At 37.7% G+C, this 24,959-nt stretch overlaps 1 protein-coding gene across 1 annotated transcript in view; it reads right to left on the reverse strand.

The window, feature by feature from the left end:
• Window positions 1-24,959, reverse strand: part of Su(z)12 (Polycomb protein Su(z)12) — a 399,441-nt gene that overhangs the window by 81,383 nt on the left and 293,099 nt on the right. The window lies entirely within an intron of this gene.

A 24,959-nucleotide genomic window follows, 5' to 3' on the forward strand; every position in this document is an offset into this window, starting at 1 on the left:
TCTGCAGGCACTATGCATAAGTACATGCCCAATATTTCCAAATGCATATCTTAGATTTTCCATGTTGTCTCCTGTTAGCGAGAGAAACAATAGTTGCAGTGACTTATGACTCGACCTTCATATCTAAATTGTCCAGCCACTCTATAGCCATTCTAAAGGCTTGATCAAAGTCTTTCAGCGAAAGCAAGTACACCCTGTATGACATTCGGTAACAATATGCCGGATACTTTGTTTTCCCATACCACAGTCACAGTTAGGTGAAGTTCTCATGCCCCACTTATACAGCAGCGAGCCACATCTCCCATGGCTGGTCCGTACCCTGTTAAGGGCAACCCACGTTTTACGTGGCAGATCAAAACCTGCTGGTGGATGTTGCGTATTAAACAATGACTGCCACTCCTTTGGAGCTACATTGTTCCATTCCCGTCTCCATTCTACTGAACAATTAAACTCTCTGTTGATCAGTTCTTTAGCTTTGAGTATAGGCGGAGAATGTGATTTCAAACGGGCGAAGCTATGAAGCATGTTTTCATGCATGGGAAGACCAACTTAAGCTGATATTTTTGTGAACTCACAGATCAGATTATTAAATCTCCTTACTCTTGGACGTTCGATATGGCTCAATACAGGTAAGTAAAATTATTAAAGAATAAAATTTACTGTATCCACCTATTCAATTCAATACAATTCACAGTTTACAGTGATTAAATTCTACATGAATTACATACACTTTTTAGGTACATGTTTTGCCCTTTTTTGGGCATCTTCAGCCTATTGACAATCTTAAGGTCAAGTCCATGGCCTTGTTTGAGTTAAATATTTGAACTTAATACTATACAAATGATCTTATTCTAATTTTTTTTTTCAAGTTTTTTTAGATGCTGTGTACATGGGTTTAAAATGTGTTCATTGAATAAAACCAAAATTTGCAATATGAATACAATAAAAATGATCTACATTTAACTAAAATTGTCCAAAGCAATAATTGGATCTTCATCAATTATTGGATGAATCATTAGGTTTAATAAAGTCTGTAAAATGTATGTTCATCCAAAGGTGCTTTTTAATCACCTATGTCGTACGTTTAGCAGCAACAAACCGGAACTGTGGTATGTTGTCAATCATGCAAAGCTTGAACATCCTATGTGGAAAGAAGCAAGGTTGGATGATACTATTTTTCAAGGAATTTTGTATAATTATGGGTTAAATGTCGTGTGTGTTGAAATTATGTTGAATATCCTTCACAGGCAGCTGCTCCTCTAACAAAATGCTTCCTGGATTTTTGATGCCATTCTTATTAGACTACTGCTCTCGTTGATTCATTGTACTACATCGGAATGATTTATGAATATTGTTCATCCAGTCTGACGTTAATTGGATCCACCTGTTCCGGTTGCGTCTGATCGACTGTTGGTGCTAAACGTACGACAGAGGTGATGGATGAACATACAACCTGTGACAATAAAGTTCAGTGAATGAAGTCAGAATGGTCAGTCTGGCAACCCACAACGCTGCATCTGCGTAGCAGCAGGTTTTGACCACCTGCTCCCAACGTTGTTCAGTTGAGCACCGTGTGTGTGCCGTATAAGACCTGTTTGACAGAGTGCGTGTTTAGTGCATTGGTTCTGAACTGCGAACAGGAACATGAATGACCAAAAGATCAATGTACAGTTTTGTTTTAATCTCGACAAGACACCGAAAGAAACGCATGCGAAGCTGGTACGTGTTTATGAGATCAAGCATTGTCCTTGAAGTGTGTGTACGAGTGGTTCGCCCATTTTCGAGGAGGCCAGGAAAGTGTTTCTGACAACCCCCGTAGCGGAAGACCGGCGACCGTCATCAGTGAGGACATTAATCATGAACGATTGGCGATTAACTGTGTGCATGATAGCGGATGAACTGCAGATTAACAGTGAATCCGTGCAACAAATCGTTACCCAGAAGTTAGGGAAGAGGAAAACGTGTTCTCGTCTTGTGCCACATCACTTGACTGATGATCAGAAGCAGGCATGTTTAGAGACTTCACACGATTTTGTCAAAACGGCAGATGCGACACTGTATTGTCACTGAGGATGAAACCTGGTGTCTGAGGCACGACCCTGAAACGAAACGGCAAAGCATGGAATGACGTTCTCCGGGATCCTCTCATCGGAAAAGGGTCAGAGCCGAAAACTCACGCTTCAAGATGCTCATCACCTTTTTCGATAGTCAAGGCATTATCCACAAGGAATTTCTACTTGAGGGAACGAAGTTGAATGCTGCACGGTACATTGAAATTTTGGCCTATTTCATGCAACGTCTACGCAGGGTACGATCCCAGTATGCACAACAAGGTTCATAGATTTTTCCATGACAACACTCACCGACACACAGCCAATATCGTCAAACAGTTCATGGCAAAAAAGGGGGTGGTGCAACTTGAACATCCTCCATACTCCCCAGATCTCAATCCTCCAGACTTCTTTCTATTCCCACAACTCAAACTCGCTTTGAAAAGAAAGAGATTTGATGATATTCCTGACATCCAACGAAACGTGACGAGGCTTTTGAACACCATCCCAAAGGAAGCCTTCTTGCAAAGTTTCCAGGACATGTATGGCTGATCTCAGCAGGGTATAGTTATGGGAGGGGACTATTTCGAAGGACAGTAAGCTCACTGTCGTGCATTGTTCATCTATGCTGATAGTACAGGACTATTTACCGAACTTCATTGTCATAGGATGTACATTTTACAAACTTTATTAACGTAATGATTCATCCAATAATTGATGAAGATCCAATTTTCACTTTGGACAATTTTAGTCAAATGTAATTAATTTTTATTGTATTCATGTCACGAATTTTGGTTTTACACAAATTACACATTTTAAACATTTTTTCACAAAAAAAAAAAAAAACCAAACAGAAAAATCATTTGTATAGTATTAAGTTCAAATGTTTAACTAAAACAAGGCTTTGGACTTGACCTTAAGATTGTCAATAGGCTGAAGATGCCAAAAAAGGGTGAAACATTAACCTAAAAAGTGTATGTAATTCATGTAGAATTCACGAACTGTGAATTGTATTGTATTGAATTGAATAGGTGGATACAGTAAATTTTATTCTTTCAGAATTTTACTTATTGTTATCTTCAATACAGAACAGACATGAGATTTGTTACGTGTAACTCAATACGGGTAACCAGAAAAGAGGAGTAGACTTCACTGTACCACTAATGATGCACACTGTCTGATTCAGAACTGTGTCCATCTGCATAACATGTGGACTGTTCAACAACACAGAAGAACAGTAGGCCTACTCTGCTGTCGAGTAGACTAAACCCATTGCTGATGATCAGAGAACAGACGCAGTCGCTCACCGTGTTGAACCCGCAAGTTTTTGGATGATGTTATTCCTTGCCCTCAGTTTAGCAGCACTCTTAGTCAAATATGTCCTGAACGACAATGTTCGGTCCAAAGAAACTCCAAGATACTTTGGGCTGGGGTTGTGTGATAGAGGCACCACTAGTGAATGAGACAGTGAGACGTTCAAGGTAACACTGGCTTGTCTGTTGTTGAGATGGAAGAAGCAGGTTTCTGTTTTGCCGATGCTTGGTATCAGGCACCACTTTTGGACATATCCACACAAATTATTAAGGTCTGCATTTAGGATTTCTTCTACGACATTCACAGTAGACTGTTAAGTAATAATAGCAAGGTCATCAGAATATGCAAATTGACGAGATGTAGTAGAAGGGATATCTGCAATATACAGGTTGAATAACAAAGGGGAAAGCACAGATCCTTGAGGCAGCCCATTATTGAGCATTTTAAGTTGGCCATGCTTATTATCCAACACAACCTGGATCACCCTGTTCGATAGTATGTTGTTTATGTTTTCCGAGATTGCTTTACAGCCTGTAAGTTTGATGAACTTTTACATTAAACCTTCTCTCCATACCGTATCATACGCAGCTGTGAGGTCTATAAACACAGCCCCACTCTTCAATTTCCTTTCAAAACCTGCCTCAATATGGGTTGTTAAAGCAAGAACCTGATCTTCACAACTACGCCTGAGTCTAAAACCTGCCTGTTCGACTGGAAGGATGCTTAAAACCTGAGAGCTAATGATGTTGTATATAAGACTCTCCAGGAGTTTATAGCAAACACTCATCAAAGCAACTGAACGATAGTTTTCAGGACAACCTGCTGCTTTCCCCGGTTTTAGGATGGCTATGATCTTAGTCCATTTGAACTCTGACAGAAGCTTTCCAGTGTGCAAGATATTTGCAAGAACCTGCGACAACGATTTCCTTACATTCTTACCACAGTGCATACGAGGAATTCAGGATGTATACCATCAAAACCAGGAGCTTTTCTGTTCTTCACTTCTTTCATGGCTGCCACTAGCTCCTCTTAAGTAAAAGGGTCAGTTCTTTTCTTATGGATTAGTTGTGCTTTTAATAACCTTTTATGATCTTTCTCAGGTTTGATTTTTGACAAACTAGCAACGTGGCTGGCAACTTGATTAGGTGTAACAACTGATTAAGGTTGAAGTGTATGAGGCACTCCTCCTAACCTTTAACAGACTCCAAGCCCTTCTGCTAGAACGCTTGAAGTTTACAGTCATTATGGTTTCTGTCCACTTACAACGTCTGGCCTCATTTAAGTTATGAAGGAGGTCATCAGCAACGTCAGTTCCTCCAGTCTCCTGAAAGTCATTGTAAAGTCGTATACTGTATTCTATCCAGGTATATATTCTTTTTTCACTCCCCTGGGAATGTGTTTCTTTGAAGTACCTAATACAGCTTTAACAAATCTACTATTGATATTGCAATTAGGTGGAATCCATCTTATATTACTGTCAAGATCAGCAGAAAACTTATCCCAATTTGCTCTATCTAAATTTCCAATGTGGCAGTGATGATGACCTAATAATAGGTATCTGAAGGCCTACTTCTATGAGAACAGGACAATGTTGACTATGTGGGAAATTTGTGAGCACTTCATGGATCGCACGTAAACTGACGCCCTGATGATCACTTGAAACAAAACATAAGTCAGGATTAGTATCAGAGTTGAAGATTGAAGATTAGGTGAACATTATTGATGTCTGACCAATCCGCAAGCTTTTCTCCACACATATCATTAGCTGAATATTCCCACTGAGTATTATGACTGTTAAAGTCACCCACATAAAGTGCAGGATGTGCAAAGGTAGGAAGAACAGTACTGGGCCATAGTACATCTGGGGGTTTGTATGTGTTCACAACAGTCAAATTATGAATTTCTATCACAATGTTAAAAATGCAGTCTTCATAATTTGTTAAGATTAGGTGAGAGGGTGATGGAGTCATAAATATAGGTTGCAGTACAATAGGACTGGTGAGAAGTAGCTAGCTCCCAGTAATCTATAGCCAGGGATGCGCCCTTGTGAATGTAACTGTAGTTCATCAGGTGTGCGAGTTTACTGAACATAAATTAGATCAGTGCCATTATCCAGTGACAGTTTGGCAGTCGCTCTTGGATTTGCTTATGCCTTCTATGCTGACTGGCTCTGAAAAGAGCTGGTATTAGATGTTACAGTAGAAGTACGCTATAACAAGTATAGCATATAACGAGCACCCCGTTATAACAACAGTTTTTTCTGTCCCTTCAAAATTCCTATATTAAACTGTTAAGTTCCTTTGGCTACAGTGAGAGCCCTATCATTGATGCATCCGTTATTACGAGCGATTAAGCACGTGCGATTTTTTTCCGTTACCGATATTTATGCACCCAGCGATTATATTGCATGTGATCAATCATCTTCAGTATCGTTTCCTCACTATGTCCACTACTGAGCTCTTTCGTCGACATTCGAAGGCGATGTCGGAGTTTAATAGTAACACCCGTTGACTGCTATTCCGTAAAGAAAAATGGAAATGAAAGAGAACATGTTTGTGTAATGAATGCGTAAATAACGTGTCTGATAGCAGTTGTTAACTCGTTTAAAATTAAGGCTGAAGTGAACGATCAATTACTTTTAATGCTAAATAAAAACTGCTATTAAGTAAGAATGGGATACACCTCCAGATATGGCAGAGTGCATCATTGGTTTCAGAGATTAGTTTTATATCTTCTCCTGTCTGGTTAAATTTCTCAAAGGCTGTTACCATGAAAATTAATAGTGAGAAGTTTATCATTTCTCCACTGGCATTTGAAATATGTTTTCATGATACATAAATTATGGTTAAGTTAGGTTACGTGACGCTGTTTGAATAAGAAATTTGAAACGTTTGCCACAAAATGCGATCATCTTCAGTACAGTATTGTTTTTTTCGATATGTGCACTTGCGAGCTCTCTTGTGGACATTCGAAGGTGATGTTGGAGTCATTTAGTAATACCCGTCAACTGCTGTTCCATAAAGACAATTAGAAAGGAAAGAGAACATGTTTTCATAACAAATACGTAAATAACGTGGTGAATAGCAGTTGTTAACTCGTTGGAAATAAAGCTAAGTAAACGATTGCTTAATTTTAAAACTCTGTGCATCACTAATTTCAGAGGTTAGATAATATTCTCTCGCAACTGGTTAAACTTTGGTAAGGCTATTCCCATGCAAATTTATAGTGAGAAGGTTATTGCTTTTCTACTGGCACTTGATATATGCTTTCATGGTACATACATGGTTAAGTTAGGTTAGGTGACGCTGTTTTAAATAAGAAAACTGAAGCATTTGCCACAAAATGTGACCAAGACCAAGGATTGGAGTGGGTCTTATGTGGCCTTTGGTAATGTTTCTCGATATGTGCACTTGCGAGCTCTCTCGTCGACAATCAAAGGTGATATCGGAGTCAATTTGTAATACCTCTCAACTACTGTTGCATAAAGAAAACTAGAAATGAAAGAGGAGAACATGTTTTCGTAACAAGTACGTAAATAATGTGGTCGATAGCAGTTGTTAACTCGTTAGAAATTAAACCTAAGTACATAAGAGCTTAATTTTAATACTCTACATTGAAATTAAGTGAAAGAAAGTGATACACCACAAGATATGGCAGAGCACATCACTAATTTCAGAGGTTAGTTTATATTTTCTCGTGTCTGGTTACATTTCAGAGAGGCTATTCCTATGTAAATTTATAGCGAGAATATAATTTCTCTACTGGCTCTAGGAATATGTTTTCATTATACATATAGTACGGTTAAGTTAGGTTAGTTGACAGAAATAATTGTGGACAACCTCTAATTTTTCAGCATTTAAGGACACTTTTACTCTCCGTCCTGCGTAGCAGAGAAAATAATAGTCATCCACCAGCTGTAAAAATCATATAACCGCATTTCAGTTGAGAATTGTAGTGTAAATACGGCATATTTAGATAGTATCTTGCCTGCTAAATTCATGTGTATCTTTGTGTGTATCTATCAGAGCACAGTACTAGGATAAAATAGTACTAATAATAATAATCTGTCTATGCATTTAGCTTTGTTGGTAATCTTTGAGTAGTTCTTGCAAATTACAAACTTGCAATTTTCATTTCTGTTTGTGCTTAGTAGTAAGATATTATAATTAGGATACGTCTCAACATAGTTTAAAATTATTGTAGTGTATTTTAGTATCTTATTACAAATTAGCATGCTTATTCTATTGTAAAAGATTTGTGTAGTATAGTCGAAATATCTGTAGGAACTGTCTTACTAGAATTCTGTTGTTGTTATTAGGATAGGTTTCACTGCAGTTTAGAATTGTGTAAATCTTGTGTATTCCTTTCGGTATTCAGTAATTAACAACAGTTTTTATCCTGTTAGGGTGTTGTAAGATAATAATACAGTACGATTAAGTAGTATTGTAGTGTAGTAGTATATTTATTACCGTACTGTCATGTGATCTTTGTGTACAATCCAAGACAATATTTCTTTTCTTTCATTTTTTTGCACATAATAAGTTATTTTTCCTTTCCTTTTCTTTTTTCCATAAAGAATGGATAAGGAGTGCAAGTGTAGGAACTGTGGATGTAGCCAGGCATTAAGGAGTATGAGGGAGGAGTTGGAGAGTTTGAGGGAGATAATTAGGATTCTTTCAGGAAACAGGAAGGAAGGTAGGCCTCCATCAAACAATCAACAGGATGCAGTAGCTATAACAGAGGGATGGGAAGGAAAGGGGAGAATTTTAGAAGACAGGTGGTTGAATGTTCGAAGGGGAAGGAGACTGCAGGCTAAGGGCTATATTCAGGATCAGAATTCAGGACAAATGTCTGTGAGAAATCAGTATGAGTCACTGCAGGTAAAACAACAGAAGGAAGATGATTCAGGAAAGATAGGGCTGACCAAAAATGAAGGGGATCAAATGAAGTGGGTAGGGTCGAGGCTCTGCTCATGGGGGATTCCACTGTTAGACATGTGGCGAAAGTGCGTGGAGGAAAGGGAACCAGGGTAGAGTGTTATCCCGGAATTAGGATGAGGCAGATGTTGAAGAAAGTAGAAAAGGAGGAGAGAAAGCAGAAAGTGGTAGTGTTTCACATTGGTACCAACAACGTAAGGCAAGCAGGTATAAGCACGAACACAGTTGGGGATGTGTGGAATCTGGTAAATGCAGCACGGGTGAAGTGGAAGGAAGCAGAGATTGTTATCAGTGGAAAACAGTCTAACAGGGATACTGACTGAAAGGTGATTGGGAATTTAAATGAGACTATGAAGTGGGTATGTGGAAAACTGGAAGTGAGATTTCTAGATCCCAGTAGGTGGGTAGGAGATAGGGATCTGTGCTCAGATGGCCTTCACTCAAACTGCAGTGGTACGTATAAGTTAGGAAATTAGTTTAGAAGGGTTATAGGGAGGTACATTCAGGGAAACGGGGTGGTCTAGGGAGTGGTGATAAGGGAACAAGGATCTGGAAGTCAAGTAGAGATGACATAAAATTGTTAGTGTTGAACAGCAGAAGTATTGTAAAGAAAGGAATACAATTAAGTAATTTAATAGATATATACTTACCAGATATTGTACTAGAAGTTGAATCATGGCTGAGAAATGATATAATGGATGCAGAAATTTTCTCATGGAATTAGAGTGTGCATCGTAGAGATAGGATAGAAATGGTAGGAGGGGAGTATTCATTCTGTAAGCTACGAAAAAGTTAAAGATGACAAATATGAAATTCTACGTGTAAGGTTCATTTCTAAAGATAACAGGCAACTTGAATGTCTTTGGAGTGTACAGACCAGGAAAGGGTAGCACTGATGCTGACACAGAATTATTTGGTAAGATAATCAGCTATATGGGAAACGACATGGGAAGGAGCGTGATTGTAGCACGTGATCTCAATTTATCAAATGTCAATTGGGAAGGTAGTGCAAATGACAGGAAGCATGACCAACAAATGGCAAATAAGTTAATATGGGAAGGACAGTCGATTCAGAAAGTGATGGAACTAACTAGAGGGAAGAATATACTGGACGTTGTGCTAGTAAAACCAGCAGTGGCGAAGCTATTAGTTAATTAATGGGTAGGCAGTAAATGTTACCTTGAAGTTTCGTGTACAGTAGTTCCAAACGTCGAGTTGCCTTGGTTGCAAAATGGTCAATCACTCGGTCCTTCAATACTTGATCACTCACCAATTTCTTCACAAGCATTTTCTCAATAGAAATGGTACGAAGATTGCCGAGTCTTTCATTGTTCATTGAATTACGCAGGTATGTTTTTATCCTCTTCAGAGTGCTCATACTCCCTTCAGTGGTCACAGGAAATGTTAATATTAAAGGAATCAATTTTGATATTTCCACAACCGGGCGAGTTGGCCGTGCGGTTAGAAGCGCGCAGCTGTGAGCTCGCATCAGGGAGATAGTGGGTTCGAACCCCACTGTCGGCAGCCCTGAAGATGGTTTTCCGTGGTTTCCCACTTTCACACCAGGCAAATATGCCCTAATTAAGGCCACGGAAGCTTCCTTCCCATTCCTTGGCCTTTCCTGCCCCATCGTCGCCATAAGACCTATCTGTGTCGGTGCGACGTAAAACAAAGAGCAATAATAATAATAAGACATTTCCACATACACTGGTTTGAGGTCATTGAGGACAATGTAATGTAAAAGTTTTAGGGGACAAATGTTTTTCTATATCGAAACAAATCTTAATCAATTCACTTTCTAGTCTTTTCCTATTAAAACAACGGTAAATGTTCATAAGACTGTTCAGTTTAATAGCAGGGAAGCTCTCTTTGTAAATTATGAACTGAGTTGGATCCAACAACTCAAACTAGATGCTTTCAAAATCGCCAAACCGTATTTCCATTTGCATAATTAAGGTGTCAAGGACTTCATATGTTAACATTTTGAGCGTTTGGAATGTCCTGTCGTCTACATTTATCTTGTTGTTTATTTTGCGACATTTTACAACGCAAGATGATACTGTATATTCTGATCGCAGGACTTTGAGGATTCAGTGCTTTTTCTAATTTCAGTATTGCACAGAATTACATCAGCTGTGCTTTTATGTTGCAGTAGAGCAACGATATGGTCTCTATAAACAAAAATATATCTGCAGAGACAGAGCAAATAAATGAATTGGGCCTTGTTGAGTATGTTAAGCAACCCTACAGCAGAATTTTACGACTCACTGTCCCAACCCTCATCATTCTCGGCAATGTCTTCAAAAACCTGTCTTAGATCATCATAGTGTGAAAATATTGTATGGACTGCTCTCGAGTGAAAGCTCCAACGGGTAGCACATGCTTGTGGAAGTCTGAATCCTTTGGATTCCAGAGGATGAGCTCTTTTTGAGGATCTACTAAAAATGAATGAAACGCTGTCAGATTATGAATGAAGAGCCTGCCTGATATTATTGTCTCGTTTTACACCACTAACAGTCCATGTCTGAATTGTCACAAATACAGCCAATAATGCATGGATTGTCTACTAATTCAAAAGAAAAGCACACATTTAACAATAGGGTACGTCATTGTCACCTTCGCGCGGGGAGTTACTACGCTCTCAAATAGCAAGGAGGCTTGCCTCTCTGGGCTCTAGACCTTGCGGGGAGAGGAGTGCGGGCGGTAAACGTACCCTTCCTCCACCACCCCGCGCCATTCACAAGCTGACGGAAGGGAAATAAAACAAAAAGTCCTGGGTGAGACAAGTTAGAGACTGCCTCCCTGTCGGAACAAGTAGTCTGCTGTCGCCATCTAGCGGGGCGATCAACGGAGCACATCATCTGCTGTCATCATGTAGCACATATCAAAAAGAGATAATTGTTGATTTAACACAATAACAACGGCAGACACATTTGTTACGATAGTTATGTTTAATCGTATTTCTTAGGGTAGGCATTGCCTCAAATGACTCCAAGTAGTTTTGCCACTGAAAACCAGATGAGCTCCATGGAAAAACCGAAGTAATAGACGATATCAGTGATCACAAAGCTGTTTCTTGTCATAGTTAAAAAAATGTGATAGAAAGGAAGGTCTTTTTTTGCTAGTTGCTTTACGTCACACCGACACAAATAGGTCTTATGGCGACGATGGTATAGGAAAGGCCTAGGAGTTGGAAGGAAGCGGCCGTGGCTTTAATTAAGGTACAGCCCCAGCATTCACCTGGTGTGAAAATGGGAAACCACAGAAAACCATCTTCAGGGCTGCCGACAGTGGGAGTCGAACCCACGATCTCCCGGATGCAAGCTCACAGCCGCGCGCCTCTACGCGCATGGCCAACTTGCCCGGTAAAGGAAGGTCTTAACAGTAGGACTATTAGGCAGTACCATATGGCTGCTAAAGAAGGCATGAGGGAGTTTTAAAAAGTAACTATGGTCGATGGCAAATGATTAATAAAAATGTAAACAGACTCTGGGATGGGTTTAAAGCAATTGTTGAGGAATGTGAAAACAGGTTTGTACCTTTAAAGGTGGTAAGGAATAGTAAAGACCCACTTTATTATAACAGAGTAATAAAGAAACAAAGAAGGAAGTGCAGATTGGAAAGACACAGAGTTAGAAATGGCTGTGCAAGCAAGGAGAAATTGAAGGAACTTACTAGGAAATGGAATCTAGCAAAGAGTCAGCTAAGGATAACATGATGGCAAGCATAATGGGCAGCCATACATATTTTAGTGAAAAATGGAAGGATATGTATATGTACTATAAGACAGAAACAGGTTCCAAGGACTGTCCAGGAATCATTAATAAACACGGGGAGTGTGTATATGAGGATCTTCCAAAGGCAGAAGTATTCAGTCAGCAGTATGTAAACATTATTGGTTACAAGGATAATGTCCAGATAGAGGAGGTGACTAATGCTAAAGAAGTACATATTAACATTTACACAATGACATTTACAATAAGATACAAAAGCTGAAAACTAAAAAACCACTGGAATTGATAAGATTTCTGGGGATATAATAAAGACAATGGGTTGGGATATAGTACCATATCTGAAGTACCAGTACTTATTTGATTACTGCTTGCAGGAAGGAGCTATACCAAATGAATGGAGAGTTGCTATAGTAGCTCCTGTGTACAAAGGAAAGGGTGATAAAGTTGAAAATTACAGGCCAGTCAGTTTGATATGCAGTGCATGTAAGCTTTGGGAAAGCATTCTTTCTGAATATATTAGTCATGTTTGAAAAATTAATAACTGGTTTGATACAAGGCAGTTCAGGTTTAGGATAGGTTATTTCACTGAAGCTCAACTTGTAGGATTCTAGCAAGATATAGCAGATATCTTGGAATCAGAAGATCAAATGGATTGTTTTGCGATTGACTTGGCTAAGGCATTTGATAGGGTGGATCATTGGGAGACTACTGGCAGAAATGAGTGCAACTGGACGAGACAAAAGAGTGACAGAATGGGTGGCTATATTTCTAGAAAATAGATCTCAGGGAATTACAGTAGGCAAAACCCTAACTGACCCTGTAATAATTAAGAGGGGAATTCCTCAAGGCAGTATTATTGACCTGTATGTTTTCTTATATATACATAAATGATATGAGTAACGAAGTGGAATCAGAGATAAGGCTTTTTGCAGATGATGTTATTCTATGTAGAGTAATAAATAATTATTTACAAGATTGTGAGCAACTGCAAAATGACCTTGATAATGTTATGAGATGGACAGGAGGTAATGGTATGATGATAAGCAGGGTTAAAAGTTAGGTTGTGAGTTTCACAATTAGGAAAAGGCCTTTCAGTTTTAATTACTGTGTTGACGGGGTGAAAATTCCTTATGGGGATCACGGCAGGTACCTAGGTATTAATATAAAGAAAGTACTTCATTGGGGTAATCACATAAATGGGATTGTAAATAAAGAGTACAAATCTCTCCACAGGGTTATGAGGGTAATTAGGAGTTATAGTAAGGTTGTACTGAAGATGTAAAGGAGAGGGCATAGCTCTGGTAAAACCCCAAATAGAGTATGATTCCAGTGTATGGGACACTCACCAGGATTGCTTGATTCAAGAACTGGAAAAAATCCAAAGAAAAGCAGCTTGATTTGTTCTGGGTGATTTCCAACAAAAGAGTAGTGTTACAGAAATGATGCATAGTTTGGGTTGGGAAGACTTGGGAGAAAAAAGACGAGCTGCTCGACTCAGTTGTACGTGATACAAAATTATTATAATATGGTCTGAGCTGTCAGTGGAGAGATGGCGTGGAATGACATTAGTAGACGAATAAATTTGAGTGGAATCTTTAAAAGTAGGAAAGATCACAATATGAAGAAGTTGGAATTCAAGAGGACAAATTGGGGCAAATATTCGTATGTAGGAAGGGGAGTTAGGGATTGGAATAACTTAGCAAGGTGATGTTCAGTAAATTTCCAATTTCTTTTAAATCATTCAAAGCTAGGTAAACAACAGATAGGGAATCTGCCACTTGGGCGACTGCCCTAAGTGCAGATCAGTAGTGATTGTTGTTGTTGAAACGTATGGTTGTAAGAAAACTCAAAACATTTTTTTACAAAATGTGATCAATCATCTTTGGTACCGTATCATTTTCATGCTATGTACACTTGCAAGCTTTCTCATCGACATTCAAAGACTATTAAAAGGAGAACAATAAAACTTTGATTTCCACCTATTCAATACATTAAAAGCAATTATAAAATGAGGATCTTGTCCTTATTTTATTGCCTAATTGTTAAAACATAGGACATGTTTCGTTTATATTTTGAACATGTTCTCCTTTTAACAGATTTTGAATACGGAAAAAATGAGAATAGTCTCTTGCAATTCAAAGGCGATGTCTCAGCTGATTATTAATACCCAAATGGTAATTCTAAATTCCCATGGAGGGAATTACCATTTGGAATTGCTAGGCGGGCATTAATTCCATGTGGAGTTTTATCTCCCGTATGCAGTTATCAGACTGTGCCACATAAGAGGCTTCTAATAAGTTCACCTGCATACACCCCAGCATAGGTGGGTGGGGTCTGACACATCCCACTCTGACGAGTCTGGTGTCAGACCTAGGACGAAATGCTGGTTGATAGAGCAAACGCCTGAAGGGCCATACACCTGATTTTTGATCTGATTATTAATACCCATCGACTGCTGTTTTCTAAAAGAAAATTCAAAACGAAAGAGGATAACACGTTTTCGTAATAAATGCTGAAGTAAACGATCGCTTAATTTTAATAATATGTACTGAAATTACGTAAGATATGGCAGAGTACACCACTGATTTCAGAGGATAGTTTATACTTTCTCGCGTCACATGCACTTCTTGGGGCATTATTGCTTGCAGATGATGTAGCATTGATCAGTGACAATGTGGTATTACTTAAGAAGGTATTTAAAAATTTGAAAAAATTGCTAGAAGACAATGAACTGAAAGTGAGCCACTCAAAGACCGAACATCTTCACTGCACTTTCAATGAAGCTTAAAGGAAAGCTCAACATGCAGTGGTGAGGCCTGCACCGACTTAACTTCAAAATGCTGGACATTCTATGAACACCACAATGTTCCACTAAAATTTAATTACAGAGCCTGATTCTGTAAACATGGCCATTGATTTATAAGTCATTAAACAATCAAAAGACTGTGGATTTTTAGGTCCTAAAAAAATCTTCTCAAATGTACTAACACTTAAAATGATATGTAAACACCTAAATGTATTTAAAACTTCACTAAAATTGAATCAACAAACTATTTCAAAATGTTCATATTATAGTTGGCTTTCTCATAAATAAATAAATAAATAAATAAATAAATAAATAAATAAATAAATAAATAAATAAATAAATAAATAAATAAAAAATAAATAATAAATAAATAAATAAATAAATAAATAAATAAATAAATAAATAAGTTATTGACTTTTGAACAATACCACCACTTTTTTTATGCTGTGAATTTTATATTTTATTGTTCAAAATATGCACTTTTTAGGCTTATTTACTTAAAATAGGAAAATATAAGCAATAACATTACAATAGGCCCTTTTAAGCTCTTTAAATCACTATAACAATGATTTATTGTTGAACAATACCCCCTTAAAACTTAAATTTCACATTCGTCACAACTATAGATGTTACAATCCTAATTCGATCATCTTCAGTAGATCGCTCAATTGACATTACATATTGTTATATTATTATAGTGATTCAAAGAATATTAGTTTAGTTATCAATACAAAAACATGAAATTTATATTTTGTGGCTTTTTAGGCTCTTTAAAATTATCAGTTACCTGAGTTGTTAGCCACAACATATATGAGAAAAATTTCATTAGAACTAGATACTCAGTAAAGAAATAGGTTTTTACCTACAGATCTGCTGTCTAATTATAACAGTTCTGCTAGAAAGATGGCCCCCTCAATGGGGGTTGAAGCCTGCCCTCCTGATGAAGCTGGTAGGATGCAGAAATGAGCTTGTCTGGGGTTGAGAAGGAAAGGATGTACAAGAACTGGAACTGGTGAGTGAAGAGTCAGTCTATTTGAAGATGGCAGTGTAGAAGATGACGAGATTGTCCTTGTCCTTTTGAATTTTTTCTATTTCTCCCTCTTCCCACACTGACCTGTCATTGTGAATCCTATTATGTGTCACTACAATCAGTACAGCACTCAAACACTCAGTTTCAGAATCAGATTCCTCAGGGTAAATTTGTTCAAATTGTGACTGAAGCAAAGCCCTTTTCTGTAGGGGCAAAATAAAAAATATTTTCATTTCTGTCCTGAAAACTGCATACAACATTGCACTATAGCCACTGCCTAAAGAATCAACCTCTAAAGCTAGATAATGCATAATAAGTAAGGTTCGGATGTTGTCCGGCCCCGCGGTGTAGGGGGCAACGCATCTGCCTGTCACCCGACGGCCCTGGGTTCGATTCCCGGCAGGGTCAGGGGTTTGTAATCGTAAATGATTAATATCCCTGGCATGGGGACTGGGTGTTTGTGTCGTTCATAAAGTTCCTTTCCTCATATTCAACACTTTACACTTCCGCCATTTACAAAATACATGCAGGTTCCTCATATATGGTGCAATCATATTTCTTTCCTGAGCTCATTTTACCCAAAATATGAAAAATAACTGTGTATGATGGGTCACTGATGCTGTTTAAAGCAATTTTTTGTTGCATATAAGTGCATATTTAGGCCATTTTTATTGTTTAGTCATATTATGGTCATTCTAGTACGATAAAGTCATACTTGGTCATATTTTGAGCATTTCTGTTTACATTGAGGCATCGTTTTTAGCAAGGTACACATTATCTGCATGAAGTTTCAAACAAAGTATTAGTAGATGTACAGTATTTTTGTTTCTCTTCCCGGAACACATAGGTAGCAGGTTTAGAAGACGTGATGCTGCATGAACTTACGCCAACAGATAACCAAAAAGCGTGCTAATATTTCATTTTTTGGTCCTTCTTTAGGAGAAGAGAGTGAGAACTGTGCCTCAGGGATATGCTATTGAATGAATGAACAGTATAAAGTTTCAATGTAGACCTATCTACAGCAGCTCTGTCAGTCTGTATATGAAATGTGTCTGCTATTTTATTGCTAATTACTTTTTGGCATGTTCAATCTTAATAACAATATAAAACTTGCTACCTATACCTAAAATGCTTAAGTCATATTTTACTGTTTTTATGTCATATTTAACTAGTTTTTAGGCCTATCTACTTCTTCTTTAGGAAATAAACTCCCAAACTCTAGTAATAAGCCTTGCAAAGTGTGAATCAATGTCATAATTATCTTCAAGTGTACAATTAAACTGTCAACATCACATTAAAAGATTAGTCTACTTTCTTCCTTCCTTTTATAGAACAGTCAAAAATTAAAACGAAGAATGAAAGCATTGCACAAGAGCTGATTGAGGGCCGTAGCCTGTCAAGATGACTACTGTGCAGCCAGATGGCTTGCAGATACTGGAGTGACATGTAGCTAGCATGATGATATTCTCAACCATACTGCATGGCTTTCTTGACTGGGTCACTGACTCGTGTATGAGACAGCTCCTCAGTTGGTCTGAGGAGGCTAAATGAACTTCCTTCCAGCCCTCAGTATCTTCTTCTTCTTCTTCTTCTTCTTCTTCTTCTTCTTCTTCTTCTTCTTCTTCTTCTTCTTCTTCTTCTTCTTCTTAGTGCCTATCCATTTTGGAGGTTTGTGATCATGGCTATTTTCGTCTTGTTTGTGGCAGCGCGGAACAGTTCAACTGATGACATATTGCAGCAGCCTCTAAGATTGTCAAGCCAAGATATTCGTCTTCTTCCAGGACCTCTTTTGCTGTTTATTTTCTCCTGGAGTATTTTTTGGAGTAGGTTGTATCTATCTGCGTTGCACATTATATGTCCCAGATACTGCAGCTTTCGGCATTTCACTATCTTCATCAACTGAGGTGTTGTGTTCATCCTTCTCATTACTTCCACGTTTGTCATTCTGTGGGTCCAAGACATTCTGAGGATCCGCCTATAAAGCCATGTTTCAAAGGCCTCCAGCTTCTTCTCTGTGTTTTTATTTAAAGTCCATATCTCTATCTATATATATAAAATAACTTGTCCTGACTGACTGACTGACTGACTGATTCATCATCGCCGAGCCAAAACTACTGGACATAATGAAATGAAATTTTGGGGATACATTCATATTAAGATGTAGGTGCTCGCTAAGAGAGGATTTTTGGATATTCCGTCGCTAAGGGGGTGAAAAGGGGGGTGAAATTTTAAAATGAGTGAATCTATATCTCAAAACTTTAAAAGTTTACAAATGTAAAAATTGGTATTTAGAATCTTCTTTAAAAATAAGGAAAAACGTATTTTTTTTGTTTTCAGAAAATCCCAATAGGAGGGGTGAAAAAGGGTGAAAAAGGGGTTGAATGCCTTTAATCAGGATACCGGTACTTATATCTCAGAAACTGAAGATATTACAGACCTGAAAATTGGTACTTTTGATCTCCTTTAAAAATAAAGAAACACGTATTTTTTTGTTTTTGGAAAATCCAATTAATGGGATGGTGAAAAGGGGGTGGATTTTTAAAATGAATGAATCTATATCTCCAAACTTTTAAAGTTTGCAGATGTAAAAATTGGTATTTAGAATCTTCATTAAAAATAAAGAAACACGTATATTTTTTGTTTTCGGAAAATCGCAATAGGAGGAGTGAAAAGGGGTGAAAAGGGGGTTGAATGCCTTTAATGAGACTACTTATATCTCAGAAACTGAAGATATTACAGACCTGAAAATTGTTGTTTGGGATCTCCTTTAAAAATAAAGAAACATGAATTTTTTTGTTTGTGGAAAATCCAATTAAGGGGGTGAAAAGGGGGGTAATATTTTAAAATGAGTGTATCTATATCTCAAAACTTTTAAAGGTTATAGATGTGAAAATTGGTATTTAGAATCTCCTTTAAAAATAAAGAAACATGTATATTTTGTTTTCGGAAAATCCTAATAGGAAGGGTGGAAAAGGTTGAAAAATGGGTCGAATGCATTTCATGAGTCTACAGTACTTATATTTCAGAACCTGAAGATATTACAGACCTGAAAATTGGTGTTTGGGATCTTCTTTAAAAATAAAGAAACACGTACTTTTTGTTTGTGGAAAATCCAATTAATGGGGGGGGGGAGTGAAAAGGGGGTGATTTTTTAAAATGAGTGTATCTCTATCTCAAAACTTTTAAAGTTTATAGATGTAAAAATTGGTATTTAGAATCTCCTTTAATAATAAAGAAACACATATTATTTTGTTTTCGGAAAATCCCAATAGGAAGGGTGGAAAAGGGTGAATAATGGGTCGAATGCCTTTATTGAGTCTACTTATATTTCAGAACCTGAAGATATTACAGACCTGAACATTTGTATTTTGGATCTACTTTAAAAGTAAAGAAACACGTATTTTTTCGTTTTTTGAAAATCCAAATAATGGGGGGTGAAAAGGGGGGTGAATTTTTAAAATGAGTGTGTCTACAACTTAAAACTTTAAAATTTACAGATGTAAAAATTGGTAGTTAGAATCCCCTCTAAAAATAAAGGAACACGTATTTTTTTGTTTCCTGTAAATCCTAATAGGAGGGGTGTAAAAGGGTGAAAAATGGGTTGAATGCCTTTAATGAGGATACATATATCTCAGGAACGAAGGATATTACAGAACTGAAAATTTGTATATGGGATCTCCTTTAAAAATAAAGAAACGCGTTTTTTAGTTTTTGGAAAATCCAACTAATGGCGGTTAAACAGGAGTGACAAATTGGGGTGAATTTTTTGAAAGACTATATCTACAGATTATCTTGGAAACGTAAAATGTTACAGACGTAAAAAGTGGGTGTTTGGAATCTCCTGCAAATGTAAAGAAACAGAGGTGATTTGTTTTTGGAAACTCCACTTAAGGGGAATCAAAAGGGGTGAAATTTTAAAATGAGAATTTTTACAGTATAGCTAAAAAAACTTAACATGTTACAGAAGTGATAAATGGTATCTTTTATCTCTATTAAACATAAAGAAACTATTTTTAGTTTTCGGAAATACCACTTGGGTGGAGGGGGGTTAAAGTGACTGAAAATGGTGTTGAATTCTTTTAATTAGGCTACTGATATCTCAAAAATGAAGATGTTACAGACGTGAAATTTGATATTTGCAATCTGCTTTAAAAGTAAAGAAACACGTATTCTCGGAAAATCCAATGAAGGGTTGGGGGGGGGGGGTGAAAGAATTGAAAAATTAATTGTCTTAATTGTATAAGAATATATACATCTAATAAAAACTAAAGTTGTTACAGACGTGAAAATTCGTATTTGGATCTCCTTTAAAAACAAAGAAAAACGCGTTTTGGGGGGAAACCATCTTGCAGGGTGGGAGTGTAAAGGAGATGAATTCCTTTCATGAGGACACATAAATCAAAAACTGAAGAAGTTAGAGTCGTGATAATAGGTATTTAGAGGATCCTTTACTATTAAAGAAACAAGTATTTTTTGCGGGAAAATTCACTTGGGGGGGGGGGGGTGAGTAGTGTGAAATGAAGTGAAGAGAGTAAATTATTTTTATGGGGATACTTATATCTCAAAACTGAAGGTAATAGACGTGAACATTGGTGTTTGGAATCTCCCTTAAACATATAGAAACAAGCCTTCTTTTAATTATTTTTTTTGGGGGGGAGGGGTGGTGGTAAATAGACTTAACGGCGGTAGGGTGTAGAAGGAGGTGAGACCAATTGATTTTACTGTTATTAATGTACTTATAAGGATCCTCCGTTGCTCAGGCAGCAGCGCGCCGGCCTCTCACAACTGGGTTCCGTGGTTCAAATCCCGGTCACTCCATGTGACATTCGTGCTGGACAAAACGGAGGTGGGACAGGTTTTTCTCCGGATACTCCGGTTTTCCGGTCATCAGCCATTCCAGCAACACATAATAATAATAATAATAATAATAATAATAATAATAATAATAATAATAATGTTCCGGACCGTCATCGAATGTGCGGACCGCGTTGGAAACGGCTACTGGACGGGTAATGACTAAGAATGCAGTCCGACCGCCGGTTCAGTGCCGCCAAGGCACCCAATATAACACCACGCCGGATCTCCTGAAAGATTTTTATCCATATTAAAAACGATTATAGGAAAAGATGGCAAAGATTTACGTACACAACTGACCGGGAAGAATACCTGAGCCTAGCCCGGGAAGTACGAACTCGATTGCTGGAAAGGAAGATTGAAAAATGGGAGGAAACATGCCGTAAAATAAGAGAAAACGAGTCAGATCGGGAATTTTGGTGGATTCTTGCAGAAAACGAGTCAGATCGCGAATTTCGGCGGATTATATATCTAAAACAATAAGCATTCAATTATAAATTTCAGTATAATACCGTAGCGAAGCACGGGTATCTTGCTAGTACCATATAAAAGAACAGTGCAGAAGTCTGATTTTAGTCCCTAAAGTTAGATTGTGGCTTTTAAACACATTACTCATTTTCTGGAACACACTTCTTGCTTTTCCAATGCATACCTTGACTTCCTGTGAACAATCCCAGTCTTTATTTATTATGGTTCCAAGGTATGAATATAGTTTTACCCTTTCTATACACTTTTGATTCATAACCAAGTTTATTCTGGAAATATTTTCCTTATTTATAACCACGAGTTTTGTCTTTGCGGTGTTTATTTCAAGCCCGTATTGGCTGCTGACTCTTACAACTCTATCCATTAGTGATTGTAGCACTTGGATAGTATCAGCAAATACAATTGTATTCCTCTGGTTTCATGTACTTCTCTTTTATTTGCTGAAGGGCGTTTTGTAGTTTAGTTAATTCTAATTTGACATTATTGCTGGTGATGTTTTCCTCTGTGATAATCTTCAAGTTAAGTTCTACTTGCATGTTCTGTTTCACTACTGGGTCTTTGATTTTCCTCAAATTGTAGTTTTGGCTGTTCTTCCTCTTCACTTTCTTCATTTTGACTTCGAAAACTCCAACAAGTGGTGTGTGATCTGAGTTGACGTCAGCACCTGGGTAGATTTTCATTGCGGTGCAACTGTTCCTGAAATGTTTATTTACCAATATGAAATCAATCTGGTTCGTCACACATTTCCCGGGTTTGTCCGTTGGAGACTTCCATGTGTACAGTCTTCTACGTGGGAGTTTAAACCAAGTGTTCATGATCACTAAATCATTTGACATCGCAAAACTTTCAAGATCATCCCCTCTGGAATTCCTCTCTCCTAGTCCAAACGGTCCTACCATATCTGATGTCCTACCTTCCCCCACTTTCGCATTGAAATCTCCCATCACAATTCTCAGGTCATGTTTGTTAAGGTTTTTCAAAATTCCATTTATGCTCGTAGAATTCTTCTACCTCTTCATCTTCCTTGTCCACTGTAGGCGCTACACTTGTATTATGTTTATGTCAACAGGCCTAGCACTCAGCTGTAACATCATTACTCTGGCTGATACGGGTGTGAAACTTTAAAGACACCTTGCTACTTCCGCTGAAAGTATTACACCGACTAAATGTTTATGCGTTCCATCAGCTCTACCCGAATATAGCACTCTATGTTTATTTATGGAAACATCTCCCGTATTCAGCCATTGCATCTCACTAACACCAAGTATATCTAACTCCATCCTATCCATTTCTTTAATCGTATTATGTATGTTTCCTCCTTGGCTCATTGTTCTCACATTCCAGGTTGCCACTTTAAATTTTTCTTGCCACTTGATTTTCTTCATGCCTGTACTCGCTACTGTTTGTCCTGAAGATCCGACTGAGGAACTTACTCCGGATGATGATAATTTCTTTAGTTTAGTATTAAAAACTTCATTTTTTGTCCGTATTGACTCAAGATTTTACAATGCTTAGTAAAGCTAAAGGTTCCACCTATTCAATACGTTATCGTAATGGTCTATTTAGAACATCACATATTTATTCAACTATGGTTAAGATCTTGAATATTATTTTATGTGCCAGATGGAAATGGGCCGTAAATAGTGTTAATCTCGAACCAGTACGGACCTCAGGTTGAATGTAACAGCGTGGAGAGAGAGTGAGGAACAACTGGGAGATCATTTAATATCAGATACAATGAACATGTCAATGCCATAAAATATAGAAAATTTTCGGCAATAGGTCAGCACATACAGGAATACAAACACAATTTTTACGGTATCAACAAGGACTTGGACATCATCGAAACAATAAATAAAGGCCCACTCCTAGACCTAACAGAGCAATGTTACATTACTTTAGATCAATATTACAATCCCAATTACAATCTAAATGATATTTCGGAAAACCTACAATTTTATTTGACATGCTTATTTCATTGATTAACAGTTTAAAATTCCTAAAAATCAATCCGTATATAAAATATTACGTAGCGCGCTAGCCTACTATCCCCGGCAAAGCCCACGCCCCCCTGACACACAAGCACACGCGAACGCAACCTCTCCTGCGTCCCGTTCCCCTACAGCTGAGCCGGCTGGTTGGCGTTTGACATTTAGCAGTTGTTCCTCACTCTCTCTGCACGCTGTTACATTCAACCTGAGGTCCGTACTGGTTCGAGATTAACACTATTTACGGCCCATTTCCATCTGGCACATAAAATAATATTCAAGATCTTAACCATAGTTTCGGCCTCAGCCACACAGTTATTTATATTGGAAAATACTAGAAGCAAGGTTCAGATACTCGAACAAGAAAAACACATCAGAATCTGCTACTCCTTACATAGTCAAACAGACTGTTGTGTCAATAAGTTTTAAGGAAGAAGAACCTGTATTTATTATCTAAAACAGTACAAGTCGCATATTATGAGGAACTAAGAAACTGTGTTTAAAAAATGACAGAGGTTTTTATAGAAACATTCATCAATTTTATAGAAAATTTCTTGTGTATCAACTATATCAAACCATAGTCTTTTTAAGCACCTAAAAACAATTCTAGACGCACCAAATAATACTATATTTTTTAACAAGACATGTTACTTGTATAACATAAAAAAGGGTTAATACTAACTAGCCAAGTTTTAATATTTTCCATGTAAAATAGGACTTGTTGTTTTTAAAACTGTGGTTTAAATGGCAAAAGTAGATTCTTTTATCAATTTTACATGATTCTATTGTACATAAGGTATACCAAATCATAGACTTTGCCAATTATATATAAAAATAATTTTAGATGCACTAAATAATATTGTATTTTTCAAAAAAGACATGTTATTTGTATAGTACAATGGGCCTATGCTATTTAGGTATATTTTTAATGTTTTTCATGTAAGAATAGGACTTGCTATTGCATATTTTTAAATTTTTGAATGTTCTTTGCCATAAAAACAAACTCAATGGCTGATGATGGCATAGTGGATTGCCGAAACCGGTCCCAAAGATGTATTTTATGATAAGTTGAATGAATATGTGATGTTCTAAATAGACCATTACGATAACGTATTGAATAGGTGGAACCTTTAGCTTTACTAAGCATTGTAAAATTGATGATAATTTCGTCATGAGCATAGCCATAATGATTACTAGGACTTGCCATCAGGCCTTTAATATAGTCGTTGTCTAGTGCGTTCTACATCCTTATGCTGTTGACCACCTTTGTGGTTCCTCCGCCTTTAAAGCCAGTTTCCCAACTCAAGGACAAAAGAGTGCCCTTTAAGAGCCAATTAAGGCGAGAGAGGATATTTCTGTAGGGGTTTTCTCCCTTAACCTTTGATAGTCCCCTATCAACCTGCAAGGCAGCAGGTTGTCATCGTATTAATCCCCAAGTACAGGGCTGCCTCTTCCGCAATCTCCACCGTTCCGAAGTCCATCTTCTCCGTTAAAGATTCCGTTGAGGTCTTCACTCATAACCCTGAGCTGGGACCCTTACCAGATGTTACACACCGTGCCAGTGTGCTCTGGGACTCACATAGGCAGAGGCGCCACTCCCTGGGTAGGGCTACCTCCGAAAAGGGTCCCTGCCTGCTACCGACACTCACTACACTACAGAATTAAAGTCCCTGGACTGGCTGAGAATCAAACCCAGGATCTACCCCTCTACACCATGAGCCCTTTCTAGAAGAATATCCAGTAAATTTGGATAATTCCT

This window comes from Anabrus simplex, chromosome 1 (assembly GCF_040414725.1).
Source record: "Anabrus simplex isolate iqAnaSimp1 chromosome 1, ASM4041472v1, whole genome shotgun sequence".
Lineage (NCBI taxonomy): Eukaryota > Metazoa > Arthropoda > Insecta > Orthoptera > Tettigoniidae > Anabrus > Anabrus simplex.